The following is an 8,325-nucleotide window of genomic DNA, read 5'->3' on the forward strand; positions in this document are numbered from 1 at the left end:
CTGTGAAGAGAGTTTTTATCACAGAATTCCTCACACTGGATCCATCTTCACTCTCTCCCCAGGCCCTCTTGTATCAATGTCCCATACCTGCTTCACTTAAATCCAATTCACTTGCAAGTCAAGACATCACCCTGCTGATGTCATTGGTCCTCTTTGAGAATGAAGGACAGATGACAACACAGCCTCTTGACAGAAAGGCAATAAACTGAAGAAGAAAGAGACATAAATTTTTGTCCATGGAGATGGATGTAGCTCTGGTTTCAGAGGACCTGGGTTCAAATTCTACCTCTGTTACTTGTAGACTATGTGACCTTGGTTAAGTCACATAACTTTCACGTGTTTCAGTTTACTCCTTTGTAAAATGAGAGGGTTAGACTAGTCCTTGAAATTCATTCCTATGACAATTCAGAACAGCAGAGGCTACAAAGCATTACTTGAAAAGTAGATTGGTTTATTTTTAACATCCTGGCTTTACATTTAGAAAAGAACTTAGAGGTCATTCAGGCTCACCCTCTCCCATTTTACAGATGAGGTAACTAAGGCCCAGAGAGTGCTTTTGTCAGCAACGCAGCCAAGGTTCAACTCAGGTCCTCCAGCTCCAGTTCAGAGCTCTTCCTGCTGCATCACAATGGGTCTAAGAGGACCTGAGTATCTCTAACTCCTTATCCACCACAAACTACCAGACACACCTGCAATATTTGCAAAGCTGAATGCTTTCTGGGAAGGTATTTTGGTATGTAAAAATCCTTAAGGCTATCTGAATAAACCATGCAAGATGATCTTTTTTTTTTTTTTAAGAATAAATGTCTGAGATTCGTTAGGAAATTTTTTCTAGAGAAACAGATTTTGCCTTTAGCATTTTTTTTTAGTCAGAAGCCTGTTGTATAAGAAGGAATTTATGAGTAATTCCCCCAGGTATTACATTGCAGACCTGGGCTTTTCTTGGTTTGGGACTTTGGCTAGTGCCTTGCCTTTCTTTTCAATGCATGCCTCTGTGCTTGACCAGATCCAAGCTAACAATGAATCCCACGTTCTTTTATTGTCTGGGGTCTCTATCCTCCTTCCTCCCTCTCTGTTAGGGGTGTGCTATAGTCAGCTCCAGAGCAGATGGTTAAATTTTCAGGGTGAGCATTTACATCTCAGAAATTGCCACAAAACAGAGCTTGCTTTATTGTTTTGTGGACTGTCTAGATTTAAGTGTTAGTAATGCAAATTAAACTTCACAGTATGTGTATATATTTCTTCTTTTTCCCTGTCCCACTCAGCTGTTAAATACTTGCCAGCATGTTGTTGTACAGCCTTGAGCTCAACAGGAGTGTAATAGAAAGCTCAGAATGTAAAGTCATCATAGGAGGCCTGGTAGCTGGAAACTAATAATGGTAATAAAATTGATATTTATATAGTGCTTTTTATTCATGATCTCATTTGAACCTCATGATATTTCTGCTCTTTACCCAGTTTCTGTGGAGTGGAGTGGCAATCTCTCCACGGCTTCATTTGTGCAACAGGAGAAACAGTAATTAAGGGCAGCTTCAGACTTCCTAATGCTGCTGTGGAGTCATTTCAGTTGTGTCTGACTCTCCACGACTCGATTTTGGGGTTTTCTTGGCAAAGATACTGGAGTGGTCTGCCATTGCCTTCTTCAGCTCTTTTTTATAGACAAGAAACTAAGGCAACAGGGTTAAGTGACTTGCCCAAGATCACAGAGCTAGTTAAGTGTCAGACTGAATTTGAACTCAGATGTTCCTGCCTTCAGGGCTGGCTCTCTATCCACTGCATCATCTTGATGCCCCAAGTGAGAATATTGTGTTTTCATTTTCTTCTCAACCCAGAAGCAAATGTAGGATTTGAAATGAATAGGTGTCTTCATGTGCTAGGGACCTAAAACAAAGCAAGGACGTGGGGCAAGTAGATACCCATAATTTGAGAAATCCTAAATCTAAAAAAGAAGGCACTTTACTCACTCTAAATGGAAAACAACGAAATCCACATTATTCATATGTTCTTAGATACTCGCCCACTTCCTGTTGAGAGATTCCATTGCAATATCCATAAAATCTCTGTGATCAATATTACTAGAAAAACTTCCCTTGGTTAAAATGGGAAAAGCTATAACAAAATTTTGTTTTTTAAGGCTCATGTACCATCCATCCATTTTGAACTTGACATTGTAGGAGATCTGTCCCTAGGGTGGGTACCATACTTTACCTCTGGTTGAACATAAACAATGCTAAATAAGTAGCAAATAAATTATTCGTCAACTATGGACTCTCATATAGTCAGAAAATCATGTTCTTCATGTAAGAGCTGATCAGAAATGAAAGTACAGCCCATTATAGGTGTATTTCTTGAAAGACCCCACTAGAATATGATTCAACTCAATTCAGTTCAATTCCACAAATCTTTTTTTTTTTTTTAAAGCAATTGGGGTTAAGTAACTTGCTCAAGGTTACACAGCCAGTTATTTCTGGGTGTGGTACTGAGTATCTGAGCCCAGATTTGATCCAGGTCATCCCGACACTGGAGCCAGTGCTCTTACTTGCTGAGCCACCTGGATGCCCCTAAGCAATTGGGGTTAAGTAACTTGCTCAAGGTTACACGGCCAGATGTTTCTGGTTGGGTGCTAAGTGTCTGAGCCCGGGATTCGATCTCCAGGTCTTCTCAACACTGGAGCTGGTGCTCTTACTTGCTGTGCTACCTCGCCGCCCCTCCACAAATCTTTCTTAAGCTGAAGCCTGACATAGTGGATAGAGGGCTGGCCTCAGGCCAGGAAGATCTGTGTTCAAGTGCTACTTCTGATGTATATATTGGTTTTGTGACCCTGGGCAAGTCACTTAAATTCTTGGTGCCCTAGATGACTCTTCAGGATGGTAAAGTTGCAGAGAAGAAGCCAAGCTAACATTGGTAGAGAGAATTTTCTTCTCTGAGAGTTCTATCAAGGAAATAACAGATTTAGTCCCTATCACTGAGACACGGTAAGTCACTGTGCCAAATGCTGAAGATACAAAGAAAAATAAATTAAATAGTTTCTGCCCTCAAGAAGCTTATGTTTCACTAAGGGGATACAGCATCTATATGAGTAAGTGAATACGATATGTGTACACATTGCAGGGATGATCAAAGTATCTCTTGTTTAGTTAGACTGATCAACTCCCATAGAACTAAACATGTTGACCCCTTGCTGAGGGACATGTTTCCAGTGGGGAGGATTCTGTGACTCCCTATTGGTTCCCAGGGAAGGGATTTCATCAATAATGATTGGCTACTGAGTGACAAAGCAGATAGACTCTTGTGTCCAGCACACTTACCCTTGGTAATCTATAAATATGAGGCAGCACCCTGAAGTCCACTTGAAGATTCTTCTTTAGGGGCAGCTAGGTGGTGCGGTGAGTAAAGTGCCGGCCCCAGAGTCAGGAAGACCTGAGTTCGGTTCTGACCTCAGACACTTAACCCCCCACACAAAAATACTAGCCGTGTAATCTTGGGCAAGTTACTTAACCCCAGTTGCCCTCCAAAAGGCAAAAAAAAAAAAAAAAGAAGATCCTTCTTTGGTGGAATTTTTTTCTAGTTCATTCTCTCCTTTGAACTTGAGGACCCTGGTGGACAGGGAGAGGGAGAAAGGGACTCAGTGGATTATGAAAGGACTAGTCTAGAAGGTGGCATTAATTAATACTTTGAAGGAAGCTAGGGATTTTATGAGAAGACAAGGGAGAGCATTAGAGTGAAAACTCCTTCAGGGAATAGAATTATTATTTTTTTTGTTTTTTCAGTCTTAACCCAGAGCCTTGCACATAGTAGGTTCTCAATAAATATTTTATGAAATAAATTGACTTGAATTGAAAGATTAAAACTGTAAAAAAATTGTCTTTTGAAAAGCCACAAGGGCAGATTAATTGTCCATTGCCTATAATCCTAGATATCAGCTCAGGAGTTCTGGGCTACAATGGGCTAAAGCTGATTGGATATGTGCACTAAATTAGACATCATTATGGTGAGCCCTCATGAGGGAAGAGCCATCAGTTTGTCTAAACAGGGGCAAATCGACCCAGTTCAGAAATCAAGCAAGTGAAAACTCTAGCACCTATCAGTAGTAGGTTGCACTGATGAGTAACCCCTACATTTATAGCCTGGGAGGAAAAAAAATTTTTTTAAAGTCGTAGAATTTTGTGTTACTAATTTGGTATTAAAGGTGACAAAGGTGTCAAAGACCATTCTCTCTGATGTTCTAAAGACAGTGTGGCTTTAGGGATAGGGCACTACACTGGGAATTCAACCTGTGATGCCTTTTGGTATTTATCATAACCTCTCTAAGTCTCTTTTCTTCATTTAAAAATTTAGAATATTAACACTTATAGTACCTATCACACATCTAGTAGTGAAACTCACATGAAGAAATGTAAGTCCCTTTTCAGACTTCAAAGCATTATAAAAATGTAAGCTATTATTAAAATTTTATCCTATATATAGGAAAATTTGAATTTGCAAGATGACCTTGCTGAAAAACAACCACTTTTCTACTACTGCTGCCATGAAATAGTTTCATTTTAAATGTAGGTCAGAGGAAAATCATGCCTCTTTTGCCTTCTTTGAAATCATTATTTTTTTTCCTTTTTTTCTTCAGTGTTATTTCTGCCTTTCTTGATGGTTAATGTTCCAAGGTATTTGAAGGAAGTTAGCCTTCTGGCCTAGATAAGCAAATCACCATCTATGATTATGCCATGTCATTGAAGCTTTTTCTTTTCAAGATCAGCATCTGTAAATGACTTTGAAGAATCAATCACTAACAAATAGCCTCAAAAGAAGCCATAGCCTAGTAAGTTTGGACAAATATTTAACTAGAATCTTTCTTATTATTGTAATACTTCCCTGTGCTTCATAGGCCATAGTTTTAGAGCAGGTGAGGGTCTCGGAGACCATCAAATTCAACCACATTATTTTACAGATGGGGGAACAGAGGCCCAAAGAAACAAAGTGACTTGCCCAAGGCCACAAACGGAACAAGTTGCAGAAGTGGGATTTGAACTCAGTTCTCCAAAACCAACATTGTTGTCACTTTACTCTCAGCAATATTACATTTTGATTTTAGGAAGCTTGATCCTTTGTGAGGAGGGTTACTAAATGTATTCAGTGCATGGTAGGTATTTTCTAATGATTAGATCTGACCCAAGAATTAGTACTTATTGTTTAGTTGAAACAATTCTATTTGTATTTCATTATGTTTAGTTGTGGGCTTAATGGGGAGGAGGAAAGGAGCAGGGGCAGAAGATCATGATATGAAGTATGGAATATGACCAGCAATCTTTGGTGTGTATTTTTTATTTTAATTTTTCACTGTTTATTATGCATTCCACATTGAGCTAGCTACTATATTGGGCACAGAACAATTCAAAGACAAAGACCCAGCTAGACCTAGCCTAGGCAGAGGGACAAAATTCATACCTGTGAAACAAAAGCACACAGTTATCCCATGTGTTTATAGACTCTGAAGGTCCCTATCCCAATTGCCATGTGTACTGGAACATATACTGAGTTCCCTGAGGGTATCAAGCCAAGACTAGAACTCAGTTTCTCCAATGCTAAATCCAATGCATTGTTTTAATCATTAAGTAGGATGTGAGAGAAATGATTATTAATAATCAAGAATTTTGGAAGATTCCAATTTTCCCCGTTTTCTTTTATCCTCATTTCAAGACCTCAGTCTCTGAAGGTTGAGCTAACTTTCTCTTCTATCCAGACCCCACACAGGTGGGGAAGCCAATGTGCTCTATGGCAGGTTTGCTGTGGGGATAAATTCTTTGACTAGATTGTCCAAGTCTGGGGCTAACATACAAGTAAATGACATAGTCAAATTTCATTTGAATAGGCTCAGTCCCTCATTGAGATATTCATTCTCTTAATTAATTAATTGTTAACTAATTAACATTAATTAATTAACTTAATTAATTGTTAACTAATCAAAGCTGATTGCCACTCTTGGGGAGACCCCTCCTCCAATGGGCATATAAGCTGTGAGCCCACTGCCATAGTTATCTTTGGTCTAAGAGAGAGATGGCCTTTTATCAATAAGCTGGCATTTTAAATAAATTTATAAAATTACCTCAAAATTATGTTTCTCAAACTTTTTAAATGTCACAGACATAATTAACTGGCAAATTGTATTATACCAACTGGAAGAACTTTAGGAAAACAAAGGCAAGAGGGATCAATGAAGGCTCCTGTGGTTATCAAAAATTTCTGCCATTAATCAGCTGTTGACTTCCCTGAACCTTTCCTTCCTCATCTAGAAAACCAAGGGGTTGAAATAAATTCTTTTTAAGGTCCCTTCTGACTCTAACATTCTGTAGTTCCGTCTCTGTCTCTCTAATGAGAAGATATCTATGGCTTTTCTATGTGTTTAGTGTTCCCAGTTTGTGTGGCGAGATTTGAATGAATATACAAGTTATAACTCAAACCATGCTTGTCTAAGTCAAACCAAATCATGCATGGCTAATTACTGCCAGATTAGAGCCTGCCCATGATTCTATTAAGTCATTCAAGGAGCTAAAATATCTAGATTAGTGGTGCCACAAGTCTGTTTTATTCTCTTCTTATTAAAAACGAAATTGGGTTGACTGCTAGTCCAGTTGGTCTCCCAGCAATCAGCTGTTCAAATAGCTAAACAAAGAAATGAACTGTCACGTAGTTCTTTCATACTAGTGGTTAAGAGGGTACCTCTTTTCTATTCTTAATTTCATATACTTAGTTAATCTTGGGTGACCACAGGGTTCATTCGATTATGTATTGTTTCTTCTTTTGTACCTTGGTGAATATCTTTTAGGAATCACAAAAGGCCTGTGTTTTTTGCTTTTATTTTAATTCTCCTTTTTCCTTACCAAGCACAGTCTAACCCACTATTAAATATAGTAGAATAAAAGTACTGCCACATAGGCAGCTTTATTAAATGCTTCCCCTGGTTCTCACATGCTGTGTTATTTAACAGTCTGCCTCCGAGTATTTTCAGAATCTTATCCGATGATCAGGGTTTTCCCATCAGCATCCTCCTCAACAGTATGTGTCATTGCTATCACAAGATCAGTGTAAAGGGACCCAATCTTCTCATTAAATTAGAAGCATTTAGAAATCAAAAGCATTTGCTTTCAGTGACCATTTATCTGCTAGACCCTCAAATGAAGCAGGACTTACTACCAAGGATCCTGCTGTTGCTTTCTTTTCATTCATATCTAGTGGGGGGTGGGGGTGGGGAATGTCTGAAAGCCAAACAACATGATGTTTTTGAAATTTTAAAAAAAATGGAGGGTAAGCAAAGGAGAGGATCCTGGACAAATAGGAAGATTAGGCTGGGAAAAGCAAGCCTCATCTGCTTTCCAAATGGGGAAGACTCCTTGTTGTGTACATGAAAAGAGAGTAGTCAACGAGAGTCTCTTGGCTCAGGAACAGAAAATCTTTATTTCAGTTGTTAGCAGTAACAACAAACCATGAAGGGAAGAGAGTCACACTTTAGGTGTCTGTATGAGCTGTTCATTTCAAATGACTTTTGCAATTTCCTAAAATTATTTGTGCCTAGCATATAAGGTTATGAAGGTCTTTGCCACTCTTTCCCCTTTTAAATTGTGTGTGTGTGAGAAACACAGAGGGAGACAAAAACAAAGAAATATAGAGAAGTACAGAGAAACACACACACAGAGAATCAGAGAGACAGAGAAGAGACAGAGACGGAGACAGAAGGAAGAAAATAATTATTGATTTGGATCTTGAGGAATTGCATTATTACTGATCTTCCAGGACAAGTTCTGTGCTTTGGTTTCAGTTTTCGTAGTTTTTTGTTCTCTCTAAGGATTTTATTCAGGTAATCCTTGGGTTAAAGGTCTTTAGTTTGAAGAAGAGGAAGCATTGAATCATTCTAATATTTCATTTCTTTCTTTCTTGTGGATTATCATGTTTGACCCTTGGTTGTCTCTTTTGCCAGACTGGTCTTAGCTCATGCAGAAAACAATAAAAGAGGGGTGATGATCTTTCCTTAAGTGGTCACAAAGGAAATGATTTCATTAGAAACCATCCATATAGTTTGCTAATATGGAACTTTTTCAAATATTTCTTTTCCTTTGTTAAAAAAAAATTCCAAGCCTGTTTCCATTTAAGATTTGTTTTTGGTTGTAATTCATTTATTTTCTCTGTCTCTGTCTCTCTCTGTTTTGCTTTTTCTCTCTCTGACTCTATTTCTCTTTCCCTTCCTTTCTCTCCCTTCTCTCTTTCTCTCCTATCTTCTTCCTCTCTCTCCTCTCTTCTCTTCTCTTCTCTTCTCTTCTCTTCTCTTCTCTTCTCTTC

Source organism: Petaurus breviceps, unplaced genomic scaffold (assembly GCF_028583685.1).
Source record: "Petaurus breviceps papuanus isolate PSGF00001 unplaced genomic scaffold, PetGlider_PUasm1.0 225, whole genome shotgun sequence".
Classification (NCBI taxonomy): Eukaryota; Metazoa; Chordata; class Mammalia; order Diprotodontia; family Petauridae; genus Petaurus; species Petaurus breviceps.